Raw genomic sequence first — 11756 nt, forward strand, 5'->3', positions numbered from 1 at the left:
GGGAGGGAGGGGGAGAGGGAGAGAGGGAGAGGGGGAGGGAGGGGGAGAGGGAGAGAGGGAGAGAAGGGAGAGAGGGAGAGGGGGAGAGAGGGGAGAGGGGGAGAGGGGGAGAGGGGGAGAGAGGGAGAGGGGGAGAGAGGGAGAGAGGGGAGAGAGGGAGAGAGGGAGAGAGGGAGAGAGGGAGAGAGGGAGAGAGGGGGAGGGGGAGAGAGGGAGAGGGTGAGGGAGGGGGAGGGGGGAGGGAGGGGGAGGGGGAGGGAGGGGGAGGGGGAGAGAGGGAGAGGGGGAGAGAGGGAGAGGGAGGGAGAGGGAGAGAGGGAGAGAGGGAGAGAGGGGGAGAGGGGGAGAGGGGGAGAGGGGGGAGAGGGGGAGAGGGTGGGGGGAGAGAGGGGGAGAGGGTGAGGCGAAGAGAAGGGAGGGGGAGAGAGGGGGAGAGAGGGGGAGAGAGGGGGAGGGGGAGAGGGGGGGAGAGGGGGAGAGAGGGGAGGGGGAGAGAGGGGGAGAGGGAGAGAGGTGAGGGGGAGAGAGGGGGAGAGAGGGGGAGAGGGAGAGAGGGGGAGAGGGAGAGAGGGGGAGAGGGAGAGAGGGGGGAGGGGGAGAGGGGGGAGGGAGAGAGGGAGGGGGGAGGGGGGAGGGGAGGGGGAGGGAGGGGAGGGGGAGAGGGAGAGAGGGTGAGGGGGAGTGGAGGGTGAGGGGGAGAGAGAGGTTGAGGGAGGGGAGGGAAGGGGGGAGGGAGGGAGAGAGAGGGAAGAGGGAGAGAGGGAGACGGGTGAGAGGGGGAGAGAGGGGGAGAAGAGGGGAGAGAGAGGGGAGAGGGGGAGAGAGGGGGAGAGAGGGGGGGGAGAGAGAGGGGGAGAGGGGGAGAGAGGGGGAGGGGGAGAGAGGGGGAGGGGGAGAGAGGGGGAGAGGGAGAGAGGGGAGAGGAGGGAGGGAGAGGGAGGGAGGGGAGGGGAGGAGAGGGGAGAGAGGGGGAGAGAGGGGAGAGGGGAGAGGGAGGGTGGAGGGAGGGGGAGAGGGAGAGAGGGAGAGGGGGAGGGAGGGGGAGAGGGAGAGAGGGAGAGAGGGAGGGGGAGAAGGGGAGGGGGAGAGAGGGAGGGGGAGAGAGGGGGACGTGGAGAGAGGGTGAGGGGGAGAGAGGGGGACGGGGAGAGAGGGGGACGGGGAGAGAGGGGGACGGGGAGAGAGGGTGAGGGAGAGAGAGGGGGGAGGGGGAGAGAGGGGGAGGGGGGAGAGAGGGAGGGGGGAGGGAGGGGGAGAGGGAGAGAGGGAGAGAGGGAGGGAGGGGGAGAGAGGGAGGGGGAGAGGGGGGAGAGAGGGAGAGGGGAGAGAGGGAGAGGGTGAGGGAGGGGGAGGGGGAGGGAGGGGGAGGGGGAGAGAGGGAGGGGGAGAGAGGGAGAGGGGGAGGGAGGAGGGAGGAGAGAGGGAGAGAGGGAGAGAGGGAGAGAGGAGAGAGGGGGAGAGGGGGAGAGGGGGAGAGGGAGAGAGGGGGAGAGGGTGAGGGGGGAGAGAGGGGGAGAGGGTGAGGCGAAGAGAAGGGGAGGGGGAGGAGAGGGGGAGAGAGGGGGAGAGAGGGGGAGAGAGGGGGAGGGGGAGAGAGGGGGAGAGGGAGAGAGGTTGAGGGGGAGAGAGGGGGAGAGAGGGGGAGAGGGAGAGAGGGGGAGAGGGAGAGAGGGGGAGAGGGAGAGAGGGGGAGGGGAGAGAGGGGGAGGGGGAGAGAGGGAGGGGGGAGGGAGGGGGAGGGAGGGGGAGAGGGAGAGAGGGTGAGGGGGAGTGAGGGTGAGGGGGAGAGAGGTTGAGGGGGAGGGAGGGGAGGGAGAGAGAGGGGAAGAGGGAGAGAGGGAGACGGGGTGAGAGGGGGAGAGAGGGGGAGAGAGGGGGAGAGAGGGGGAGAGAGGGGGAGAGCGAGAGTGGGTGAGGGGGAGAGAGGGTGAGGGGGAGAGAGGGGAGGGGGAGAGAGGGGGAGAGGGAGAGGAGGGAGAGGGAGGGAGGGGAGGGAGGGTGAGGGGGAGAGAGGGGGAGAGAGGGGGAGAGGGAGAGAGGGAGGGTGGAGGGAGGGGGGAGAGGGAGAGAGGGAGAGGGGGAGGGAGGGGGAGAGGGAGAGAGGGAGAGAGGGAGGGGGAGAGAGGGAGGGGGAGAGAGGGAGGGGGAGAGAGGGAGGGGGAGAGAGGGGGACGTGGAGAGAGGGTGAGGGGGAGAGAGGGGGACGGGGAGAGAGGGGGACGGGGAGAGAGGGTGAGGGGGGAGAGGGGTGAGGGGGAGAGAGGGGGAGGGGGAGAGAGGGGGAGGGGGAGAGAGGGAGGGGGGAGGGAGGGGGAGAGGGAGAGAGGGAGAGAGGGAGGGAGGGGGAGAGAGGGAGGGGGAGAGAGGGAGGGGGAGAGAGGGAGGGGGAGAGAAGAGGATGGGGAGAGAGGGTGAGGGGGAGAGAGGGGGAGAGAGGGGGAGAGGGAGAGAGGGTGAGGGGAGAGAGGGAGGGGGAGAGAGGGGGACGGGGAGAGAGGGTGAGGGGAGAGAGGGGGAGAGAGAGGGAGGGGGGAGGGAGGAGGGAGCGAGGGAGAGAGGGAGAGGGGGAGAGAGGGGGAGAGAGGGGGAGAGAGGGGGAGAGAGGGGGAGAGAGGGGGAGAGAGGGGGAGAGGGGGAGTGAGGGGGAGTGAGGGGGAGGTGAGGGGGAGTGAGGGGGAGTGAGGGGGAGTGTGGGGAGAGGGAGAGAGGGAGAGGGGGGAGAGAGGGAGAGGGGGAGAGGGGGAGAGTGGGGGAGAGGGGGAGAGAGGGGGAGAGAGGGTGAGAGGGTGAGGGGGAGTGAGGGGGAGAGAGAGGGGGAGAGGGAGAGAGGGTGAGGGGGAGAGAGGGGGTTAGGGGGAGAGAGGTGGAGAGGGGAGAGGGAGAGAAGGTGAGGGGGAGAGAGGGGTAAGGGAGAGAGGAGGTGAGGGAGAGGGAGGGGGAGAGAGGGGGAGGGGGAGAGAGCGTGAGGGGAGAGAGGGGGAGGGGGAGAGAGGAGGGGGAGGGGGAGGGAGGGAGAGGGAGAGGGAGAGGGAGAGGGAGGGAGGGAGAGGGGTAGAAAGGGGGAGGGGGAGAGGGAGAGAGAGAGAGTGATGGAGAGACAAAGAGAGGGAGGGAGAGACAGAGAGAGACAGAGGGAGACAGACAGACAGACACACAGACACATAGAGAGACAGACAGAGAGACATAGAGAGAGAGAAAAGCACACAGAGAGATAGGCAGCATTCCTGATGAAGGGCTTTTACCCGAAACGTCGATTCTCCTGTTCCCTGGATGCTGCCTGACCTGCTGCGCTTTTCCAGCACCAGCCTCTCAACTCTGATCTCCAGCATCTGCAGCCCTCACTTTCTCCCAGACACGGAGAGAGAGAGAGAGATAGGGCGAGAGAGTCAGAGAGAGAGAGGGAGAGAGTGGAGGGACAGATAGAGAGATAGACAGAGAGAGAGATAGAGAGAGAGAGGGAGAAAAACCCACAGACAGACAGATAGAGAGAGACAGAGAGAGATGAGCATACAGACGAGAATGGAATAGTCTAGGTTAGATGGGCTTCAGAGTGGGTTCACATGTCAGCACAACATCGAGGGCTGAAGGGCCTGTTACTGCGCTGTAATGTTCTCTGTTCTGGAGTGAGAGAAACACACAGATAGAGAGAGAGAGAGAGAGACAGAGAGACAGAGAGAGAGAGAGAGAGAGAGACAGAGAGAGAGAGAGAGAGAGAGAGAGACAGAGAGAGAGAGAGAGAGAGTGAGAGACAGAGAGAGACAGAGAGAGAGAGAGAGAGAGAAACAGATGGACAGAGAGAGAGAGAAACAGAGAGAGAGAAAAACAGATGGACAGAGAGATAGAGAGAGACAGAGAGACAGAGACAGAGAGAGTGTCAGAGAAAGAGACAGAAGAAATGAAGAGGGAGAGAGACAGCGGCAGGCAGATGAGGAAGGGAGAGAGTTAGTGAGGAGGAGGGGAGAGGATGAGGGAGAGACAGATTTGGAGATTACATATCTTACCTTGACATTTCTGTATGCTGGGCTTCACTCTACCAACCGTTTTAACACTCACATCCTGTAGAGAAAAGAAAGGATGGACTTTCAGTCTGTGTCTGTCAATGTGTGGGGGAGTGTGTGTGTGTGTGTGTGTGTGTGTGTGTGTGTGTGTGTGTGTGTGTGTGTGTGTGTGTGTGTGTGTGTGTGTGTGTGTGTGTGTGTGTGTGTGTGTGTGTGTGTGTGTGTGTGTGTGTGTGAGACAGTGAGTCTCTGTGTGAGCGTGTGTGAGAGGGAGTGTGTGTGAGTGTATCTGTGAATTTTGTGTCTGTGAGGGAGAGTGTGTCTGTGTGTGTGTCTGTGTGTGTGTGTCTGTGTGTGTGTGTCTGTGTCTGTGTGTGTGAGTGTGTCTGTGTGTGAGTGTGTGTTTGTGTGAGTGTGTGTGTGAGTGTTTGTGTCTGTGTGTGTGAGTGTGTTTGTGTGTCTGTCTGTGTGTGGGACGGAGTGTGTGTGTGTGTGAGTGTGTGTGTCTGTGTGTGTGTGTCTATGTGTGTGTGTGTGAGTGCCTGTGTGTGTGTGTGTGTGTGTGAGTGTCTGTGTCTGTGAGTGTGAATGTGTGTGAGTGTCTGTGTCTGTGTCTGTGTGTGTGTCTGTGTCTGTGTGTGAGTGTGTGGCTTTGTGTGAGTGTCTGTGTGTGTGTGTCTGTGTCTGTGTGAGTGTCTGTGTGTGAGTGTGTCTGTGTGTGTGTGAGTGTCTGTGTGTGTGTGGCTGTGTGTGTGTCTGTGTGTGAGTGTGTGCGTGTGTGTGTGTGTGTGTGAGTGTGAGTGTGTCTGTGTGAGTGTGTGTGTCTGTGTGAGTGTGTTTATGTGTGGGGTGTGTGCGTCTGTGTGTGTTTGGGTGTGAGTGTGAGAGTGTGTGTGTGTGCGCCTCCGTCTGTGTGTGTGCCTGTGTCTGTGTGAGTGTGTCTGTGCGTGAGAGTGTGTGTGAGAGTGTGTGTCTGTGTGAGTGTTTGTGTGAGTGTGTGTGTGAGTGTGCGTGTGTCTGTGTGTGAGTGTTTGTGAGAGTGTGTGTGTGAGTGTGCGGGTGTCTGTGTGTGAGTATGTCTGTGCGTGAGATTCTGTGTGTGTGTCTGTGTGTGAGTGTGTGTGTCTGTGTGTGAGTGTGTGTGTGTCTGTGTCTGTGTGAGTGTCTGTGTGTGTGTGTCTGTGTGTGAGTGTGCCAGTGTGTGTGTGTGCCTGTGCCTGTGTGAGCGTGTGTGAGAGGGAGTGTGTGTGAGTGTATCTGTGAATTTTGTGTCTGTGAGGGAGAGTGTGTCTGTGTGTGAGATTCTGTGTGTGTGCCTGTGTGTGTGTGTGTGCGTCTGTGTGTGTGTGTGTATCTGTGTGTGTGAGTGTGTGTGTCTGTGTGTGAGTGTGTGCGTCTGTGTGTGTGTGAGTGTCTGTGTCTGTGTGTGCACCTGTGTCTGTGTCTGTGTGTGTGTCTGTGCGTGTGTCTGTGTGTGTGTGAGTGTCTGTGTGTGAGTGTCTGTGTGTGAGTGTCTGTGTGTGAGTGTCTGTGTGTGAGTGTGTGTGTGTGTCTGTGTCTGTGTGTGAGATTCTGTGTGTGTGTGTGTGTGTCTCTGTGTGTGTCTGTGTGTGAGTGTGTGTGAGTATGTGTCTGTGTGAGTGTCTGTGTGTGAGTGTGTGTGTCTGTGCGTGAGATTCTGTGTGTGTGTCTGTGTGTGTGTGTCTGTGAGTGAGTGTGTCTGTATGTGAGTGTCTGTGTGTGAGTGTGTGTGTGTCTGTGTGTGAGTGTGTGTGTGTCTGTGTGTGTCTGTGTGTGTGAGTGTGTGTGAGTGTGAGAGTGTCTGTGTGTGTGAGTGTGAGAGTGTCTGTGTGAGTGTGTGTGAGAGTATCTGTGTGTGAGTGTGTGTATGTGTGTCTGTGTGAGAGTTCTGCGTCTGTGTGTCTGTGCATGAGATTCTGTGTGTGTATCTGTGTCTGTGTGTGTGTGGCTGTATGTGAGTGTCTGTGTGTGAGTGTGTGAGTGTGCGTGCGTGTGTGTGAGATTGATGTGTGTGTCTGTGTGAGTGTATGTGTCTGTGTGAGTGCGTGAGTGTGTTTGTGTGTGGGGTGTGTGTCTGTGTGTGTTTGTGTGAGAGTGTGTGTATTTGCGCCTGCGTCTGTGTGTGTGCCTGTGTCTGTGTGAGTGTGTCTGTGCGTGAGAGTCTGTGTGTGAGTGTCTGTCTGTGCATGTGTCTGTGTGAGTGTTTGTGTGAGTGTGTGTGTGTGTGTGTCTGTGTGTGTGTGTGTCTGTATGTGTCTGTGCGTGAGATTCTGTGTGTGTGTCTGTGTGTGAGTGTGTGTGTCTGTGTGTGTGCGTCTGTGTCTGTGTGAGTGACTGTGTGTGAGTGTGTCTGTGTGTGAGTGTGTCAGTGTGTGTGTGTGCCTATGTCTGTGTGTATCTGTGTGACTGTGTCTGTGTGTGAGATTCTGTGTGTGTGTCTGTGTCTGTGTCTGTGTGTCTGTGTCTGTGTGTGAGTGTGTGTGCGTCTGTGCCTGTGTGAGTGTCTGTGTGTGAGTGTGTCAGTGTGTGTGTGTGCCTGTGTCTGTGCGTGAGATTCTATGTGTGTGTGTCTGTGTGTGTGTGTCAGTGTGTGTGTGTGTGTGCCTGTCTGTGTGTATCTGTGTGAGTGTGTCTGTGTGTGAGATTCTGTGTGTGTGTGTGTCTCTGTGTGTGTCTGTGTGTGAGTGTGTGTGAGTATGTGTCTGTGTGAGTGTCTGTGTGTGAGTGTGTGTGCGTCTGTGTCTGTGTGAGTGTCTGTGTGCGAGTGTGTCAGTGTGTGTGTGTGCCTGTGTCTGTGTGACTGTCTGTGCGTGAGATTCTATGTGTGTGTGTCTGTGTGTGAGTGTGTCAGTGTGTGTGTGTGTGCCTGTGTCTGTGTGTATCTGTGTGAGTGTGTCTGTGTGTGAGATTCTGTGTGTGTGTCTGTGTGTGTGTGTGTGTGTGTGCGTCTGTGTCTGTGTGAGTGTCTGTGTGTGAGTGTGTCTGTGTGTGAGTGTGTCAGTGTGTGTCTGTGTGTGTGTCTGTGTGAGTGTCGTGTGTGTGTCTGCGTGTGTGTCTGCGTGTGTGTCTGTGTGAGTGTGTGTGAATGTGTGAGTGTCTGTGTGTGTCTGTATGAGTGTGTGTCTGTGCGTGTGTCTGTGTGTGTGTGTGTGTGTGTCTGTGTGTGTGTCTTTGTGTGTCTGTGTGTGTCTGTGTCTGTGTGAGTGTCTGTGTGTGAGTGTGTGTGAGTGAGTGTGTGTGTGTGTGTGTCTGTGTCTGTGTGAGTGTTTCTGTGCATGAGATTCTGTGTGTGTGAGTGTGTGTGTCTCTGTGTGTGTCTGTGTGTGAGTGTGTGTTTGTGAGTATGTGTCTGTGTGTGAGTGTCTGTGTCTGTGTGAGTGGCTGTGTGTGTGTGTGTGAGTGTGTCTGTGTGTGTCTGTGTGTGTGTCTGTGTGCGTGTGTGTGTGTGTGAGTGTGTGTGTGTGAGTGTTTGTGTCTGTGTGTGAGTGTGTGTGTCTGTGTGTGACTGTGTGAGTGTCTGTGTGAGTGTGTCTGTGCGTGAGATTCTGTGTGTGTGTCTGTGTGTGTGTGTCAGTGTGTGAGTGTGTGTATGTGAGTGTCTGTGTGTGTCTGTGTCTGTGTGCGTGTGTGTGTCTGTGTGTGTGTCTGTGTGTGAGTGTGTGTGTCTGTGTCTGTGTGAGTGTCTGTGTGTGAGTGTGAGTGTGTGTGAGTGTTTGAGTGTGTGTGTGTGTGAGTGTCTGTGTCTGTGTGTGTGTGTGTGTCAGTGTGTGTGTGTCTGTGTGAGTGTGCATGTGAGTGTGTGTCTGTGTGTATGTGAGAGTGTCTGTGTGTGTGTGAGTGTGTGTGTCTGTGTGTGTGAGTGTCTGTGTGTGTCTGTGTGTCTGTGTGTGAGTGTGTGTGTCTGTGTCTGTGTGAGTGTCTGTGTCTGAGTGTGAGTGTGTGTGAGTGTGTGAGTGTGTGTGTGTGAGTGTCTGTGTCTGTGTGTGTGTCAGTGTGTGTGTGTCTGTGTGAGTGTGCATGTGAGTGTGTGTCTGTGTGTGTATGTGAGAGTGTCTGTGTGTGTGTGTGTGTGTGAGTGTCTGTGTGTGAGTGTGTGAGTGTCTGTGTCTCTGTGAGTGTCTGTGTGTGAGTGTGTGTGTCTGTGTGTGTGTACCTGTGTCTGTGTGTAAGTGTCTGTGTGTGTCTGTGTCTGTGTGTGTGTCTGTGTGTGTGTGTGTGAGTGTGTGTGTGTGCCTGTGTCTGTGTGAGTGTCTGTGCGTGAGATTCTATGTGTGTGTGTCTGTGTGTGTGTGTCTGTGTGTGTGTCTGTGTGCGTGTGTGTATGTGAGTGTCTGTGTGTGTCTGTGTCTGTGTGCGTGTGTGTGTCTGTGTGTGAGTGTGTGTGTCTGTGTCTGTGTGAGTGTCTGTGTGTGAGTGTGAGTGTGTGTGAGTGTGTGAGTGTGTGTGTGTGAGTGTCTGTGTGTGTGTGTGAGTGTGTGAGTGTGTGTCTGTGTGTTTGTGTGCGAGTGTGTCTGTGTGTGTGTCAGTGTGTGTGTGTCTGTGTGAGTGTGCATGTGAGTGTGTGTCTGTGTGTGTATGTGAGAGTGTCTGTGTGTGTGTCTGTGTGTGTGAGTGTCTGTGTGTGTGTGAGTGTCTGTGTCTGTGTGAGTGTCTGTGTGAGTGTGTGCGTCTGTGTGTGTGTACCTGTGTCTGTGTGTGAGTGTCTGTGTGTGTGTCTGTGTGAGAGTGTCTGTGTGTGTGTCTGTGTGAGTGTTTGTGTGTGTGAGTGTGTGTCTGTGTGAGAGTGTCTGTGTGAGAGTGTCTGTGCGTGTGTGTGTCTGTGTGTGAGTGTCTGTGTGTGAGTGTCTGTGTGTGAGTGTCTGTGTGTGTGTGTCTGTGAGTGTGTGTCTGTGAGTGTGTGTCTGTGAGTGTGTGTGTGTGTCTGTGTTTGAGTGTGTGTCTGTGTGTGTGTGTGAGTGTTTGTGTCTGTGTGAGTGTCTGTGTGTGTCTGTGTGTGTGTCTGTGTGTGAGTGTGTGTGTCTGTGTCTATGTGAGTGTCTGTGTCTGAGTGTGAGTGTGTGTGAGTGTGTGTGTGTGAGTGTCTGTGTCTGTGTGTGTGTCAGTGTGTGTGTGTCTGTGTGAGTGTGCATGTGAGTGTGTGTCTGTGTGTGTGTGTGAGAGTGTCTGTGTGTGTGTGTGTCTGTGTGTGTGAGTGTCTGTGTGTGAGTGTGTGAGTGTCTGTGTCTCTGTGAGTGTCTGTGTGTGAGTGTGTGTGTCTGTGTGTGTGTACCTGTGTCTGTGTGTGAGTGTCTGTGTGTGTGTGTGTCCGTGTGTGTGTGTCTGTGTGTGTGTGTGTGAGTGTCTGTGTGTGTGTCTGTGTGTGTGTGTCTGTGTGTGAGTGTGTTTGTGTGTGTGTGTCTGTCTGTGTGTGAGTGTGTGTGTGACTGTCTGTGTGTGAGTCTGTGTCTGTGTGTGTGCCTGTGTGTGTGTGTCTGTGTGTGAGTGTGTTTGTGTGTGTGTGTCTGTCTGTGTGTGAGTGTGTGTGTGACTGTCTGTGTGTGAGTCTGTGTCTGTGTGTGTGTCTGTGTGTGTGTCTGTGTGAGTGTCGTGTGTGTGTCTGCGTGTGTGTCTGCGTGTGTGTCTGTGTGAGTGTGTGTGAATGTGTGAGTGTCTGTGTGTGTGAGAGTGTCTGTGTCTGTGTGTGTGTCTGTGTGTGTGTCTGTGTGTATGTGTCTGTGTGTGAGTGTGTGTGAATGTGTGAGTGTCTGTGTGTGTGAGAGTGTCTGTGTCTGTGTGTGTGTCTGTGTGTGTGTGTCTGTGTGTATGTGTCTGTGTGTGAGTGTGTGTTTCTGTATCTGTGAGTGCCTCTGTGTGTGTCTGTGTGTGAGTGTGAGTATGTGCCTGTGTAAGTGTCTGTGTCTGTGTAAGTGTGTCTGTGCGTGTGAGTCTGTGTGTGTGTGTCTGTATGTGTGTGTGTCTGTGCGTGTGTCTGTGTGTGTGTGTGTGTCTGTGTGTGTGTCTGTGTGTGTCTGTGTCTGTGTGAGTGTCTGTGTGTGAGTGTGTGTGAGTGAGTGTGTGTGTGTGTGAGTGTCTGTGTCTGTGTGTGTTTCTGTGCATGAGATTCTGTGTGTGTGAGTGTGTGTGTCTCTGTGTGTGTCTGTGTGTGAGTGTGTGTTTGTGAGTATGTGTCTGTGTGTGAGTGTCTGTGTCTGTGTGAGTGTCTGTGTGTGAGTGTGTGTGAGTGTGTGTGAGTGTGTCTGTGTGTGTCTGTGTGTGTGTCTGTGTGCGTGTGTCTGTGTGTGAGTGTGTGTGTCTGTGTGTGACTGTGTGAGTGTCTGTGTGAGTGTGTCTGTGCGTGAGATTCTGTGTGTGTGTCTGTGTGTGTGTGTCAGTGTGTGAGTGTGTGTATGTGAGTGTCTGTGTGTGTCTGTGTCTGTGTGCGTGTGTGTGTCTGTGTGTGTGAGTGTGTGTGTCTGTGTCTGTGTGAGTGTCTGTGTGTGAGTGTGAGTGTGTGTGAGTGTTTGAGTGTGTGTGTGTGAGTGTCTGTGTCTGTGTGTGTGTGTGTGTCAGTGTGTGTGTGTCTGTGTGAGTGTGCATGTGAGTGTGTGTCTGTGTGTGTATGTGAGAGTGTCTGTGTGAGTGTGTGTGTCTGTGTTGTGAGTGTCTGTGTGTGAGTGTGTGAGTGTCTGTGTCTGTGTGTGTGTCTGTGTGTGTGTGTACCTGTGTCTGTGTGTGTGTACCTGTGTCTGTGTGTGTGAGTGTCTGTGTGTGTGTGTCTGTGAGTGTCTGTCTGTGAGTGTGTGTGTCTGTGTTTGAGTGTGTGTCTGTGTGTGTGTGTGTGTGTGTGTTTGTGTCTGTGTGAGTGTCTGTGTGTGTCTGTGTGTGTGTCTGTGTGTGTGTCTGTGTCTGTGTCTGTGTGTGTGTTTGTGTGTGAGTGTCTGTGTGTGTGTCTGTGTGTGTGTCTGTGTGCCTGTGTGTGAGTGATGTGTGTGAGTGTGTGTGTGTCTGTCTGTGAGTGTGTGTGTGAGTGTGAGTGTCTGTGTGTGTCTATGTGTGAGTGTGTGAGTGTCTGTGTGTGTGTGTCTGTGTGAGTGTCTGTGCCTGTGTGTGTGTCTGTGTGTGTGTCTGTGTGTGTGCCTGTGCCTGTGTGTGTGTGTCTGTGTGTGTGTGTCTGTGTATGAGTGTGTGAGTGTCTGTGTGAGTGTCTGTGTGTGTGTGTGAGTGTGTCTGTGAGTGTGTGTGTCTGTGTGAGTGCGTGTGTGTCTGTGTGTGTGTGTCTGTGTGTGAGTGTGTCAGTGTGTGTGTGTGCCTGTGTCTGTGTGAGTGTCTGTGCGTGAGATTCTATGTGTGTGTGTCTGTGTGTGTGTGTCAGTGTGTGTGTGTGTGTGTGTGCCTGTGTCTGTGTGAATCTGTGTGAGTGTGTCTGTGTGTGAGATTGTGTGTGTGTGTGTGTGAGTGTGTGTGTCTGTGTGTGAGTGTGTGTGAGTATGTGTCTGTGTGAGTGTCTGTGTGTGAGTGTGTGTGTCTGTGTGTGAGTGTGTGTGCGTCTGTGTCTGTGTGAGTGTCTGTGTGCGAGTGTGTCAGTGTGTGAGAGTGTCTGTGCGTGAGATTCTATGTGTGTGTGTCTGTGTGTGAGTGTGTCAGTGTGTGTGTGTGTGCCTGTGTCTGTGTGTATCTGTGAGAGTGTGTCTGTGTGTGAGATTCTGTGTGTGTGTCTGTGTCTGTGTGTGTGTGTGTCTGTGTCTGTGTGTGTGCGTC

The 11756-nt window shown here is 55.2% G+C and overlaps 1 protein-coding gene across 3 annotated transcripts in view; it reads right to left on the reverse strand.

The window, feature by feature from the left end:
- LOC148133995 (myelin-oligodendrocyte glycoprotein-like) overlaps window positions 1–4080 on the reverse strand; it is a 74444-nt gene extending 70364 nt beyond the window's left edge. For all 3 annotated transcript variants that reach the window (XM_087985713.1, XM_087985712.1, XM_087985714.1), the window contains exon 1: window positions 4002–4080. The gene's annotated coding sequence lies outside the window, so the exon portion shown is untranslated. The remainder of the gene's footprint in view (window positions 1–4001) is intronic.
- Between the last annotated feature and the right edge of the window lie 7676 nt (window positions 4081–11756).

This window comes from Chiloscyllium plagiosum, unplaced genomic scaffold (assembly GCF_037043375.1).
Source record: "Chiloscyllium plagiosum isolate Xiang-an unplaced genomic scaffold, Cpla_swu_hap1 HiC_scaffold_139, whole genome shotgun sequence".
Classification (NCBI taxonomy): domain Eukaryota; kingdom Metazoa; phylum Chordata; class Chondrichthyes; order Orectolobiformes; family Hemiscylliidae; genus Chiloscyllium; species Chiloscyllium plagiosum.